This window comes from Symphalangus syndactylus, chromosome 19, assembly GCF_028878055.3.
Source record: "Symphalangus syndactylus isolate Jambi chromosome 19, NHGRI_mSymSyn1-v2.1_pri, whole genome shotgun sequence".
Lineage (NCBI taxonomy): Eukaryota > Metazoa > Chordata > Mammalia > Primates > Hylobatidae > Symphalangus > Symphalangus syndactylus.
Genome location: NC_072434.2, coordinates 76,463,081 through 76,479,316, shown reverse-complemented (window position 1 = coordinate 76,479,316; position 16,236 = coordinate 76,463,081). Strand labels below are relative to the sequence as shown.

The following is a 16,236-nucleotide window of genomic DNA, read 5'->3' as shown; positions in this document are numbered from 1 at the left end:
TTGGAAATGGTGCTGTGATAAACATACAAGTGAAGGCTTTTGATACATCGATTTCTTTTCCTTTGGGTAGATTTCCAGTAGTGGGATTGCTGGATCAAATGGAGGTTCTATTTTTAGTTCTTTGAGAAATCCCCATACTGTTTTCCACAGAGGTTGTACTAATTTAAATTTCTGCCGACAGTGTATATGAGTCTCCTTTTCTCCACATCTTCGTCAAAATCTGTTACTTTTTGTCTTTTAGATAATAGCCATTCTGACTGGGATACAATGATATCTCCTTGTGGTTTTAATCTGCAATTCTCTGATGATTAGTAAGTTGAGCATTTTTTCATATACCTGTTGGCCATGTGTATGTCTTCTTTTGCAAAATGTCTTCTCATATTAAAACATTTCTTTGTTGTTTTTTTTTTGTTGTTGTTGTTGTTGTTGTTGTTTTGTTTTCTTTTGAAATTGAGTCTCTCTCTGTTGCTAGGCCTGGAGTGCAGTGGTGCAATCTCAGCTCACTGCAACCTCTGCCTCCCAGGTTCAAGCAATCCTCCTGTCTCAGCCTCCCGAGTAGCAGGGACTACAGGCATGTGCCACCACGCCCAGCTAATTTTTTGTATTTTTAGTGGAGACGGGGTTTCACCATGTTAGCCAGGATGGTCTTGATCTCTTGACCTCATGATCTGCCAGCCTCGGCCTCCCAAAGTGCTGGGATTACAGGCGTGAGCCACCACACCCGGCCTAAAATATTTCTTAAATTCCTCCATAGGCTTTTGAATTTCTTGAAGACAATTACTATATAGATTGGTATTATTGATTCCTTGTATTATAATACTAAGCTAGACTTAAAGAAACTGGCATAAAAAGCACTGGTTAGCAAATCATAAAGTTGACAAAATTAGGTGTGGGTATAAGAATTTAAATTCATGCTTCCACCATGCTGCTAATTATCTCCAGGTTTTTCTAGGGATTCTTATTACGGAAGTTAAGCAAACGGAAGCATCCACCAAAGTGCAGATAAACCAACTTTCTCTCTTAAAATCTATGTGAAAAGATCTGGTTATGAGGTGGCTGATGAAACCACATCTCTTGCCAGATTTTTACTAGGTTTATTTTCACATTTTTTGAGGACCTGCACATAGGCTTGTATTTATTTTCCTGACTTAAGAAAAAAGACCAGTAAAATGGTCCAATTAAGAAATAATGTTAATTTTTAAAGGTTGTTGGGTTTATTTTAAATGATATCATATTTTGACATATTTGTTATTGTTGTTGTTTTCAGTTAAGCTCAAACTCTGAGGTGATGCTGAGCTAAACATCCAGGGAGGGACTCACACCTCCCACTCTTGAGACCACGGGAAGGCCAGCCCCGCACCCGCGCATGCTGCCCTCCCCATTCTGGTCCCAGACACCCCAATCATGCTTCTTTCCTGCTGCTTTGACTCACTTGACCCTGTTTAGTGTGTGAGCTTTGGAGATGGTGACTTGAGGAGTATGGCTGCAAGAAATACCATGTTGCAAACATAAACATGTACCTCTGTAAGAAAAAAAAAAATCCCATCAACTCAGAACCACAGAAACAGCCACAGCTCTTCAGAGAAAGATGACATTAGTTTGGAGTGGGAGTGAGGAGGGTCCTCCATATCATAACTTGCCTGCCAATGCTTAAACAGCTGGCTTTTCTAGCTTTTCACTTTTGAGCCCTGAAAACAGAGTACTATCTAGATGGTCTCCTTGCTATTATTATTAATACGACTATTTATTTAAAAAGGATGTCCCACTCCCAATTAGAATTTTACAATCTTTGCTTGTAAATTAAAAAAAAATGCTAGCTCTACTGTTTGGGGCATGGGGAGGGAAACTATAGGCCTAGGAAAAATGCATGTGATCACACAGTGAATACAAATCTGAATGCAGGACAGCCACAGACAAGACGAAACAACTGATGCTTCGGTGGGTTGTTGATGATGTTTATCAACCACATTGTCGAAGATGCTTGTTCTTATGTTTTGAAACCAGATCAACAGCATCCATGATCCAAGTGATGTGGTCGATTTGAAGGACATGGGAAAAGGCTTCCCTGCCTGAAGTTACTCTTGGACCAGCAAACCCTATCCCTCAACTTGCTGCTTCTAGACCTTTGCATGAGGTTGTAGCCATCTTCCAAATGTGTATTTATTCTTCCTTTAAAGAAAAAAAAAAGACATTGGCAGCCAGGTGCGGTGGCTCACGCCTATAATCCCAGCACTTTGGGAGGCCGAGGCAGGCTGATCACGAGGTCAGGAGTTCGAGACCAGCCTGGCCAATATGGTGAAACCCCATCTCTACTTAAAAATACAAAAATTAGCCAGGCGTGGTGGCGCACGCCTGTAGTCCCAGCTACTCAGGAGTCTGAGGCAGGAGAATTGCTTGAACCCAGGAGGCAGAGGTTGCAGTGAGCCAAGATTACTCCACTGCACTCCAGCCTGGGTAACAGAGTGAGACTCCATCTCAAAAAAAAAAAAAAGAACAAGACATTGGCATACTAGTCTTACAATACTCAACGTTACAATTGACTGGAATCCATCAAATGAGGCAATGGTGTCAGGTTGTAGAGGAAAGAGGAGACGCAGTCCAATATTACAGGTTTCACATAGGGCCCGTGTACCCTATAACTACCATATGGTCACCACTCTCAGTAACAGCTTATTCGCTTTTTCCTAAACCTTATAACCAGTTTCATTTGTTTCTTACTTTTGAGTTCAGGTAGTGCTAGTTCATCAAAGACTGGCATAGCAACAGGCTGAGACATCAATTGCCATTTTCTTTATCTGCCTCCAAAATCCTATGTCATGAGGTCTAGTGGCTGTGATTAACAGTCAGAGTTGGAGATTTATGCATGGAATCTGAAGCCAAATGAGCAGTCAATTTGTTTTCAGGAGTCTGACTCTTGAGATTTGTATCTCTGGATATTGTCCCACTGAATTCTTCTTAGAGAAGAATCCTTCTTCCTAGGTAGACTAACATAGCTGGAGATGAGAAGCCAAGCTCTCATCATCACAGCTGCTATATAATGCCCTAAACACTCACCACCTGGGAAACAAAGATGGGGCCACATTCATTCTGAAATCATACAGTTACGCTTGACTAAACTCTTCCAGTTGAAAGGCTTCATAGTCACTTACAGATCTAAGGAATCAGATGAAACATACTCCAAGTGAGCCCCTGTCCCTCTGGCAGGCAGAAGGGCAAGACATCTTACAGAAGCACATCTCTCCTTCATGCTCCGATAAGCCACACAAATGAGCACACTTATGCCAAAGCAACCCTCTAGAACAATTTCCATTTGGTAACTACTAGAGCTGACAAATGCCATCAACAAAATAAAAGTAAATTCTACTGAGCAGCAATAAATCAAGAAAATTCTAGAGACAGTCAATTAAAAGACAGGCTTCAGTTCATTTGCAAAGTGAGACCAGGAAGCGTCATTACCACTCTGCACCGGTGGAACGCATCCATTGCAAAACCACAGCTGATAACCAGCATGTTCATTATTTTCCCATTTACAGAATAATAAAGGAAATAACTCAGTCAAATGACTTCGTGTAATTGTCACAAGTCATCATGTTGGTGATTCTCTTCTTTTTCTTAGTCCGCTAAATCACTGTATGATTTCTACTGGGGAATTTTTTTCTGAAAGAAGCACAACTGAAAGGCCCTGTTTTTGTGACGAATGGGAGCTACAGAATTATCTTCTGAGGCTTAGCATACAATACAATCACATAAAATTCTCTCAGCTCGAGAAACTTCATCTTTACATCAGCAGCAACAGAAGGAAAAAAAAATGTTTTCCGCCTGAGGCAGTTGTGATAAGGGATTTAGAACCCATCCTGGCGTCAGCTTCCAGATATAATGGGATACAGCCCAGCACCTAAAGTGTCTGCAGCTCGCTCCCTGGTAACTAATGTTCTCACAGCTGTTGTATGACTCAGGGTGGCTGGAGGGGAAGGGGAAGAGGGAAAATGGAGCAAAATGAATCATAGAAAATGTTGCATGTAATATTTTGTCTAACCTACATTTGCCACGGCTGCTGCAGAACCGTCAGTAAAGTGAGATAAGGACATTGAGCAAGTCTCAAAAATGACTGCACGCTAGAACTGAGCATCTGAGAAATTCCAGGAGGGGTTTTACTTTTATTAATCATGTGTCTGAAGCTAACAGGTTCATACCATGTTAGCAAATTAAACTATCATACAATCTTGACGACGCTTCCTCTAATCATTAAAAAGTCTTCTCATTTAATTAATGACAAATTTGTTATCTACCTACTGGGGTTTCCATTGATACAGCAATTAATTTTCCTTTAAGATTTCCTAACTCCCAGCCAAATGCATCAAAAACACTCAAGCTGTAATGGTTTATCTTGAGTTTATAAAAGTCATCTAAGATTGAAAATTCACCATTAATTAATTAAATTGTCTTTTTAAAACTGTGACAGGTGCCTTGAAATGTGCACACTGTGAAGCACATTGACATATCTGGGGATAATGGGTGCACAGGCTCATAGAGCACCATGGACATAACCTACACAAGATACTGCCTTCCTTAGCTCAGTCTCTTCCTTAGCTCAGTCCACGTAAAAATCACAGCTGAATGTCTCTCTGCCAACTTAAAGAGAAACCCTCTTTCCCCAGTCACTGGGCACCTTGCCAAGTCTCAGACCTTCTTAAATATTGGTTGATTTCTCAACTGATCTCAGTGGGCAGAGTGATCTTATCATTGCTTTACAGCAGAGAAACTTTGGGTTGAACTGCGCAAACCACAGTGGAACCTGTTTAATGAACCCTTTTCTTTTAAGTGATAATCAATCTCCTGTCTATTTTCTATTCCATTAGTGAAAGTCACGGTCATCTTTTTCTTCAGGCTTTCAAAAACACCACTGCATTTGATTAAGTGTTGAATTATCAATGACAAAGAAAATGATGGCAGGCAACTAAGACCCCACGGATTCCATCCTTGTAGTGGTACCCAGATTCTTCCCATGCTGCTAAGTCCTGGGAAGAGGGCCCTCACCAGACAAGCCCACAGGGCTTCACTTCTAATCTTCCTTCTTCTTCTTTTCTGTCCATGCCATTCTCTAGGGCAATATTTTTGCTTTCTCCAAGGAAAATACCAGAAAGAAAGAAACAAGTCATCATCATCACTGCCCATCACAGAAATGCAAATCAAAACCACAAGGAGATACCATCTCACACCAGTTAGAATGGTGATCATTAAGAAGTCAGGAAACAACAGGTGCTGGAGAGGATATGGAGAAATAGGAACACTTTTACACTGTTGGTGGGACTGTAAACTAGTTCAACCATTGTGGAAGACAGTGTGGCAATTCCTCAGGGATCTAGAACTAGAAATACCATTTGACCCAGCCATCCCATTAGTGGGTATATACCCAAAGGATTATAAATCTTGCTGCTATAAAGACACATGCACACATATGTTTATTGCAGCACCATTCACAATAGCAAAGACTTGGAACCAACCCAAGTGTCCATCAATGATAGACTGGATTAAGAAAATGTGGCACATATACAGTATGGAATACTATGCAGCCATAAAAAGGATGAGTTCATGTCATTTGTAAGGACATGGATGAAGCTAGAAACCATCATTCTCAGCAAACTATTGCAAAGACGAAAAACCAAACACCGTATGTTCTCACTCGTAGGTTGGAATGGAACAACGAGAACACTTGGACACAGGAAGGGGAACATCACACATCGGGGCCTGTCGTGGGGTGGGGGGAGGGGGGAGGTATAGCATTAGGAGATATACCTAATGTAAATGACAAGTTAATGGGTGCAGCACACCAACATGACACTGGTATACATATGTAACAAACCTGCACATTGTGCACATGTACCCTAGAACTTAAAGTATAATAATAAAAAAAAGAAAGAAACAAGTATATTGGAGTATCTTCCCCCCAAAATGCTGTCTCTGAAGTCAAGATGATTTTCTTTTGAGCTCCACTGAGGGTCAAGAGGAGGGGCCTTGGAGCTCCCCAAATCTCAGAAGCGATGGGAAACCCTCCCCAGCACCTGAGCTCTGGAGCCTGGGAACTCTGAGCTCTGTCAATCTCAAAAACCCCAGAACAAGCCAGATCCATTCTGAGAGCAGCAGTGTGCTCTAGGATCCCTGCCACTTGATGGTAGGAACCACTGAAGGCTCTAAATCTTCTGTCACAGCCATTAGCAAGAACTCAAATTACCTCATTTCTTTTTCTTCCCACCCTCTGCAGGAGGTGCTAACAGCTGGCCAAAGGGCAGACAGAAAAAAAAAAAAAAAAAAAAGCTGAGTGTTTGGATAATCAGGAGGTTTGGCAGATCCTTAATGGAGGGTATTCGCTACAAGCAAACATCTCTCTGCTCCCCACAATTTCACCAGGAAGATAAGGGATTCTCTTCTGTTTTTATAAAATAAAACTTGTTTTTTAATGTAGAGTTTCTTGGTTTCATAATTTCCATGGTGCCATAATTCCTACTAGTACATACTAGTGATCATTGACTAATCCCTTATATATAAGAAATAGTTTTTATTTTATTCTACTGTTGTCCCATTGTTATGACAGAAAATCAAGTCTTTAAGAACTGCATTAACCTGGTAAAGGCCCACAGCTCAGAAGTGGCCACCCTTGAATCTAGACTATCTGATTCCAGAGCTGGTGCTTGAAAATAACAATCCTCAGGAGAGGGGTTACTCAAGAGGCCCCTTCCTGAGCCCCTCCCTATATGAAGCTTCCAGATCCACCACAGGGAGTTGGCGGTGGACAACACTGCTGCCAACCTCAGGGGTCTTCACTACATAGGGAAACAGAAACAGGTTTGTGTGTGTGTGTGTGAGGGCTTTTTGTTTTTGTTTTTGCTTTAAAAGTGATGCCTCAAGAGGAAGGACACCTTTTATGTTAATTACTGTGACTGGTACTTCTGCTCAGGGTACCGAGAAGGGAAGAGTCGCCTCCGCCTCCCATGTTGTGGTCTAGATGTGAAGAGGCCAGTTCCAATTCGGGGTTGGTGGCTTCTTTTCTTGTTCTGAAGGAAAGACTTTCCTAACATGGGGAGCTGGGATTCTAGAAAATGGAACTCTGCTTTTTCTTTCTGAAGAACTGCATGCAGATTTTTTGAATTGATCTGAGTACTCTGGAAACTAAATTCCATCACAAGTGAACATTTCCTGGGAAAGTTATTTCTGAGTTAAAATTCATTACATGGGTTCTTATAGAATGGAAAGTATTATAATGACCAATAGGCCAATGCAGAAAAGTTAATTATAAATTATATCATTTACATTTTACATTGTAAAATGTTACTTAGTTTTATATGCATATCAGTCAATACTTGAGTATCTAGAATAGTGAACTACTATGGTGTTGACTCTAATCTCCATCAAAGTGTTACTAATGTTTTTCCTACCTTTGTTTTCCTTCCTTTTTTACTCTTTTTAATTCATGCCATTTTGTTATATTTTATGCATTTTTTCCTCTGTGTATGTTTAGTTTATGCATTATTATTTTAAGCATACTTAAGATTTTTCTGATGAGATAAGGTAAAATTTAAATGCAAAAATCAATGATTATAAAATTAATGATTTCATTTAACTTTGTAGAATTAAGTGCTTTATATTTTCTTACAGTTTGCATTTCGAACTGATAAGGTAATGTAAATCATTGTTTCTCTTGGAAAATTGGTCAATATAGTCAAATAGCTCCAAAGTTCAAAAGTGTATAAATCCAACAATGAATATTTTATGGAGACTGCTATGGTTTAATATTAGAACATAAGTAAATGAATATTTTTTCAACACTCTCTAATTTAAACTGTGTGCACCCATCAGTAAGAAAATTATGAAACTCCAATATTTGTTTCACAAATGGTGTACATGTATTACTACATACATATAAAACATTTTCGAAGATAAAATATAAATAGATGAAATTGAAGCATAAAATAGAAATTATAATATGTTCTTCCCACACTCCAGTAAACTGTTTTGTGTGCACCTGTTTTGGAAACAATTGCTCCAATTTTTGACCCCAGTTCCCATCCTCATTAGATTGAGAGCAGTTGGCAGTTGATAGTCTTTTCTGGCCATGACACACAGGCTCTGGGAGCCTTGGGTGAGGGAACAGACCTTGGTCTTTGAGGTGCTGCTCACCCTGCTGGCCACCTCTGGACATTCATTAGCAGGGTGAGTTCACCTGGCTATCATTCCACATCAGGCTGTCCTATTGAAATTTTAATAATTAAAAAGTGAACATTAGTTTTTAAAAAGAGAACTGGATCATCTTTGTAAAAATACATCAATCTCTAAATTTCAAAGCAAATTTCAGATAAGACCATTGTGTTCTTGATAGTTCCTTCTAAAGCTAAGACAGGCCTCCAAGGAGGTATCCAACTACTTTCTTCTATGTTCAAAACAGAGTTAAAAGATCTTTTGTTTGTCTTTTCTGATGATAAAAGTGTGATGCACACTGGAAACAAACACTTGAGGAACACACTGGAGGACAAGGACGCAGACATCACTTATAATCCACCAAGTGCTCAAGAGTTTGTGGTAAAGCTTCACTAGAGGACAAGGACGCAGACATCACTTATAATCCACCAAGTGCTCAAGAGTTCGTGGTAAAGGTTTTATGTTCAACTTCAGAAAAAAAAAAGTAGAGTTAGAATGAAGAGATTCTAGAAAGAAGAGAAATGTTCACATTAGTCATGCATACAAGAGATTCCATCAGTTAAATGGAACCACTACACCCATCCTCGGGGGACAGCTTGGCCCACTTGGTCCAGAGACATGAGTTTGCCATCAGGCAATAATGAATTTCTCCTGTACAATGGTTAGAGATATAAGATCCATTTAAACAGGAACCCATCTATAAAGTAAAGACTTCTGAATATTTCATTTGACCCTTTAAAAAAGATAACAGATAATATGTAATAATTGAGAAAATAAAAACTAAAGCAAGGTTTGGCCATAAGAGAAAACAAGCTAGGAGAAAATATTACACTTAACTACCCACCTCTGGAAACAATAACCCTGAAGGAGTGAGAGTAAGTGAGTCAAGCTCTTTAAGAGTCATTTTTTTTCTGTTCTATTATATACCACTAAGATTTGATGGCAAGACAAATGGATTTGGGCACTGTATCTTCTCAGGTTGCCTTGACTTTCTGAATGTAATAGTTGAGAATATAGTGTCAAGATAGTGAAGTTGCAAATAAATTTTCAATGAGGAACAAGATAAAATTGCGATTTATCCATTCATTCTTGCGTTAAATACAATTTGTCTGTTGACTACATGCCAAATAGCATGCCAGCCACCTAGAATACAAGGAAAGCAAGGCATGGAAACCTTAGAATACCACTTAGAATATAAGAAAAGTAAAGGCTCCATCTACAAGGCGCTCACAGTCTAATAAAATTAGATAGACTGAGTGAATGCAACACATTCGTGTAGGTGGCTACCACTATGGGTACCATGCAGGAACTAGCAGGAGGCCAGAAAGGCTTTAGAGAGAAGGACAACTGTGCTGAGTCGTAAGGGTGAGTGTGAGCACAGGGGCTAGGTCGGGGAGGGCTCTGCAAAGGTGCTGCTGTGGAGCGCAGCTAATGTAGGGAAATGGGCTAGAATGGAGCATCGGTCACCTGGTGCAGGTGAGGATTACAGAGATGAGGTTGGACCAGTAGGCTGGAACCATCTCATGAAGAGCCCAAGGGGCAGAGAGGAGGAGGACATAACAAGGACTGTAGAATTTATGCTGGATGCGAAAGGAGCCTAACAGGATGGTAATAAAGGCATTCTGGCTGTGGGAGAAGAGCAGACTAAACTGTTGTGAGCCAGGAGGGAAGAGAGGCTGTTAGGAGATTATTTAATGGGCCAAGTTGCAGGTAGTAGTGATGGGAATGCAGAGGAAAGCCTCTATGGAATGACCAGGTAACTGACTGCAGCCACCCTCCTGGATATTTGGCTATAGATAAGGAGAAGGAGGGATATTCCTAAAACAGGTGGAAATTGGAAAAAAAAAAAATCCACAAATGGAATCTCTCCTTTGTGGAAGGAGGAACACGAATACATGCATCTAACTTATAACTCAGATGATTACAAGGCAAATCCTTATTTAAACATACACTAAAAGTCCTCATGTAATATTTGTCCACTTTTTGCTTTGAGTTATGCAAGATGTGCTTTTGAACCACTGCCAGCATCAGATACTTCCTAACTTTCTAATTCACTTGACATGCTTGATAGAGAGTGGATCGTGAGTCCACCTGAGTTTGCCTCAATATCTGGGTCTTCAGGTCTCTGTATACTTTGAAAGAGTAACAAAGATAGTGCTATCATTTGAATTTGTCCCCAAAATGGTTACTAGCCAGATCTAGGTTTCTTAGCTCTGATCTTTAAGTATATGCTCTCCAGCATTCTAATCGAAAAGGAGCAATCCATTCTGTTCTCAGCTGCTTCCTCTCTAAAATCCTGTAAGACCAAGAGACACTAAACAGTGGGAACAGGTAAAGATTTTCATCTTCTTTAATGGATAACTTGAGATGTTAATCAAGCAGTCACTAAGACGCACCACTGTGTCAGGTGTTAAAATTGTTTTCCCATTGTAAAATGTTGATCCTCTTGGAAAGGAACTGTGAAGGTGACGGCTTATCAGTGGAGCCCACAGAGTGTCTGAAAACAACCATAACTACTGGGCTCTGTCACAGAGGTCCTGAAGGTCACCAGGCTTTTGCAGCATCCACTCTGGCCTCCTGTTCTGAAGTGGGAATAGAATTGCCTAGTGCCAGAGGGGTTGCAGACTCCTAGCTGCTTTTTCTCCTCCCTGTTCCATTGTTTCCACCATATCAGTTCACACAAATCTGACCCAGGCCTCCTAATAGCTTGAAATAGCATGAAAAGAGCCCTCCAGAAGCAGGCTACAGGAGGGTCCAGCTACCATCATGGTCATTTGAGACTGTGGCAGGATCCTAGGTAGCTAAGGTATGTGAGTCAAGAGGCCAGGGGCAAGGTGGCTTTGCAACGTCAGCATGGCTGGAGAGGCAGAGAAAGAGGCTGGAGATGACAAAAGATGAGCCTAGGATGTTTACAAATTATTTGCATTAATTCACATATTTATTCAATCATTCATTCAATACATGTTTATTGGGAACCCCTGTACCATCCAGCACTGGCAAATCACTGAGAATACAGTCCTGAACAAGGCAGACTTAATCTTATTGAGGGAGGAGACCACCTCTCATATTGTCTTATGCCCAATCTCTGCCTCCAAAGAAAGAAGAAGTAAAAACTAAAAGGCAGAAATGAAATCCACAAGCAGACAGCCCAGTGCCACACCCTGGGCCTGGCAGTTAAAGATCGACCCCTGACCTAATCGGTTATGTTATCTATAGATTTCAGACATTGTATAGAAAAGCATTGTGAAAATCCCTGTCCTGTTCTGTTCCATTCTAATTACCGGTGCATGCAGCCCCCAGTCACGTACCCCCTGCTTGCTCACATCAATTATGACCCTCTCATGCGGATCCCCTTAAAGTTGTGAGCCTTTAAAAGGTACAGGAATTGCTCACTCGAGGAGCTCAGTTGTTGGAGATGTGAGTCTTGCCGAAGCTCCTGGCCGAATAAAGCTTTTCCTTCTTTAACTCAGTGTCTGAGGAGTTTTGTCTGTGGCTTGTCCTGCTACATTATAATACCTGTCAAGGAGCACTTGGAAAGTGAGAATAAATCATTGCAAGCACATTACTCACTCTTGGTGAGTCAGGGAAGGTTGCGCAGAGGAGAAATCTAAACCTTGAAGGCTGAATGGGAAGGCCTGGTGAGGGTGAGGGGTGGGCTGGGAGAGGCCCACCAGGGCACATGCAGGGGGGTGGGGGAGCAAACTATGCCTATGTGTCACGGGCAAGGAGACCAGCCACAGCATCTGACCCTTCTGAAGATGACTTCAAATCCCTAAATATTGGGTTAACTATATGAAATTGTCATTTTTCTAGGTCAAAAATGGTGAAATACCAGCAATTTCACATGGTTCAATCGAATACTTCTCTGGATGATACCCCTTAACCATGTCCCCTTCTAAATTAGTTTCTTTCCAGAAAAAAAAAAATGCAATGGCATTGGGAAGCATAAGGGAACAAGTATCAGCTGCAATAGGGTGATGATGGGGTAGTGATGGGTGATAATCAAGTACATGCAGAGGCCACATGGAAGAATGCCATGAACCATGGTAAGACATTTAGGCTTTATCCTTAGGACATCAGGCAGCCTTGTGCAATGACCAGATTGGTATTTTAAGACACTTATTCAAAACCATCTGGAGAAGGTGGTAAGAGGGCAACAGTGGAACAGCAAAGCAGGAAAAGTTGCTATTATGATCAGAAGAGGGGCCCACACTGTCAGTGTGATAAAGGCAGGCAGGCTTGTGAGATACTAAAGAGGCAAGACTGACAAGACTGGGAACTGAGTGAGAAAGGAGGCGGGAGAGCCAGCATGAGCCCATGGCACCCGCCCACCAGGCAGCCAGGTGGGTGGTGGGCTGTGCATTGGGCTGGATGAACAGGAGAAGGAGCTGACATGGAGGGAGAGAGGATGAGTTCCAGGCATGACTGTTGTAATTATGTATATAGGTTTTCATCTACAATTCCTGGCTCGTAACTCCCACACCCACTGTTATTTCTCCCCTAGGCAGTTCATAAAAACTAAAAATATACCCTAATCTCCCCCTGCCTTTCTGTCTTGGAGCTGACCATAAAGAAATTCTCAGCTTTTATACCGGCACCCTGATGTTTTTGTTACTGTAGCCTTACAGGTTAGCCTGAAGTTGGGTAACGTGTTGCCTCCAGCTTTGTTCTTTTTGCTCAGGACTGTTTTGGATATTCAGGCTCTTTTATGGTTGCATCAGCCTTGGGAAAGAATATATGCCCACAACCTCAAAAGCAATTGCAACAAAAACACAAATTGACAAGTGGGACCTAATCAAACTAAAGAGTTTCTGCACAGAAAAAGAAACTATCAACAGAGTAAACAGACAACCTACAGAATGAGAGAAAATATTCCCAAACTATGCATCCAACAAAGGTCTAATATCCAGAATCTATAAGGAACTTAAACAATTTGACAAAGAAAAAACAAATAACTCTATTAAAAAGTGGGCAAAAGATATGAACAGGTACTTCTCAAAAGAAGACATACAAGCAGCCAACAGAAATACAAAAAAAGTTTAACATCATTAATCATCACAGAAATGTAAGTCAAAACCATAATGAGATACCATCTCACATTAGTCAGAATGGCTATTATTAAAAAGCCAAAAAACAACAGATGCTGGAGACGTTGTGAAGAAAAGGGAACACTTATACATTGTTGGTGGTAATGTAAATTAGTTCAGTCACTGTAGAGGCAGTTCACAGATTTCTCAAAGAACTTAAAACAGAACTGCCATTCAACCCAGCAATCCCATTGCTGGGTATAGATCCAAAAGAGAATAAACCATTCTACCAAAAGGACACATGCACTCGTATGTTCATCACAGCACTATTCACAATAGCAAAGACATGGAATCAACCTAAATGCCCATCAATGGTGAAATGGATAAAGAAAACATGGTACATTTATACCACGGAGCACTATGCAGTCATATAAAGAATAAAATCATGTCCTTTGCAGAAACATGGATGCAGCTGGAGGCCATTATTCTAAGCAAATTAATGCAGGAACAATAAACCAAACACTGCATGTTCTCACTTGTAAGTGGGATCTAAACGCTGGGTACTCATGGATATAAAGATGGGAAAAATAGATACTGGAGACTGACAGAGGAGGAAGGGAAGCAAGGGTTGAAAACTAATTCCAGGTTACTATGCTCACTACTTGAGTGACAGGATCAATCATACCCCAAACCTCAGCATCACACAATACATCCATATAACAAACCTATACATGTACCCCCTGAATCTAAAATAAAAGTTGAATTTATAAAAAAGAAAGGGGGAAAGAAATTCTCTGACCTACCTTGTCTGACTGTAGGTCATAGACCCTCACGTAAGGAGTCTTGCCCCATACCTGAAGGAAGAAACGCTGCACAGAGAAGCTAGGAAATCTGAACAGACAGGCCCTGTCGGGTTTTCCCACTCAGTCTATTTGTGGTAAGTCACACTTTCTGTCCAGTCACATTGCTATATGGTTGTCCATGCTTCAATCACACCTATCCAATGATGTCCCCATAAAAGGCCCAAGAGGAGGGGGTACAGAGAGCTTCCAGATAGCTAAATATGTGGAGGTTCCTTGAAGATGGTGTGCCCAAGGAGGGCATGAAAGCTTGGTGCCCCTTTCCCGTACCTCACCCTATGCATCTCTTCATTTGTATCCTATGTAATCTCCTTTATAATAAACCAGTAAACATAAGTGTTTCTCTGAATTTCATGAACCAGTCTAACAAATTAATCAAACCCAAGGAGGGGGTCATGGGAATCCCAATTTCTAGTTGGCTGGTCAGAAGCCCAGGCAAAACAACCTGGGTTTGCCACTGGCATTGTAAGTGGGGTAGTCTTGTGGGACTGAGCCCTCAACCTGTGGCATCTGATGCTGTCTCTAGGTAGCTGGTGTTGGAAATGAGTTAGAGGACACCCAGCTGGTATCTGCAGCAGAATTGATTGCTTACTTTTTGGTGGGGAGAAACCCTCACGTATTTCATCACAGAAGCCTTCTGTGTTGATTATTGCATTGTGTGAGAACAGAGGAAAAGCAGTCTGTGTTTTTCCACTCAGAAGTGTTCAATTGGTTCTAATGATAAAAAGAAGGAGGTGGCCGGGTGCAGTGGTGCACATCCCAGCACTTTGGGAGGCCGAGGCAGGTGGATCACCTGAGGTCAGGAGCTTGCGACCAGCCTAACATGGTGAAACTCCATCTCCACAAAATATTTAAAAAATGAGCCGGGCATGGTGGCGCTGCCTATAATCCAAGCTACTTGGGAGGCTGAGACAGGAGAATCGCTAGTACCTGGGAGGCAGAGGTTGCGGTGAGCTAAGATAGCGCCATTGCACTCCAGCATGGGCAATGAGCGAAACTTCATCTCAAAATAAATAAATAAATAAATAAGAAGAAGGTAAAGGAAACTAATGCGTGCCTACTACCAATCACATGAATGCTTTACATATGGTATTTAAATTCGCACACCAGCTGGGGAGGTAGGTAGCCTTCCTCCAGTTACATAGCTAAAAAAACAAAACAAAACAAAACAAACAAAACTGAAGGTGAGCACTTACCTAAGGTTAGGCAGTTTTTATGTGGGAGAGCTGCAATTTAAATGGGTGTCTCTTTACCAATACCCATGTGCTTATGGCTACAACTTGCTGCCCAATAACCTAATTTAACTTATGGTGTGTGCTGTGCTGATGGCTAAAACAATGGCAGCTGCAGTTGAGATCAAGAAGGGTGTGCCAGAAATCTGCCCCGAACACATGGGAGAGGAGGAAGGCCAGACTCAGAGCGGAGCACCTGACCCAGGTGCAAGCTCTCCTCATCCCGCTCACCTCTGCTGACCACCTGTGTCATAGATTCTTCCCAAGTCTAGGAGCATTGGAAGCAGGGAAAGATCAATCAGGAGGTTATAGGACTGCTTTCCAAGGATGAGAATAAATCCTGTAGCAGGCCCTCTCAACATCTCTTAAGGGAAAAGCAGCATTTTAACTCACAACAGTGTCCTAGCAGACAAAGGCTTAAGGCATAGCCTATCTAAAGAGTTACTTAACAAATTCCAAAATAGTAGCAAAATGGTCTCCATAAAACTAAATGACTTCCAGGGAATAAAGCGCATATTCCACTCTAGTACTTGTTGCCTTAATTAGGAACAGATTCTGATGACTGGGATTTATTTTCCTAAGCACACATCCACAAAAGCCAGAAACATCTTGTCATGCTGCAGCATCCCTGACATTTCTCAAAGATGAATTCCTAATTGGGTTTTAAAAAAAGCAACCAGAAATTTTCATGCTGGTTTTGATTGAGGATTCAAAACAGAACCTAAGACGTGCATTTCTATATTATTCCAAACCATGTATAAAGTGCCTTAAAATCCTTAAGACCCCCTTCAAACACTAAAGTTTAAAAAAGGGAAAAACAGACTAAGGAATGAATTCTGAATTTAATACAGTAAAGAAGATTCTTCTCTTTCTTATGGAACATGAAAACTATCCTGTGATCTCTCCAAGACACTTTTAAACATC

The 16,236-nt window shown here is 41.2% G+C and overlaps 1 protein-coding gene across 7 annotated transcripts in view; it reads right to left on the bottom strand.

The window, feature by feature from the left end:
- Positions 1-16,236, bottom strand: part of DISC1 (DISC1 scaffold protein) — a 431,012-nt gene that overhangs the window by 66,185 nt on the left and 348,591 nt on the right. The window lies entirely within an intron of this gene.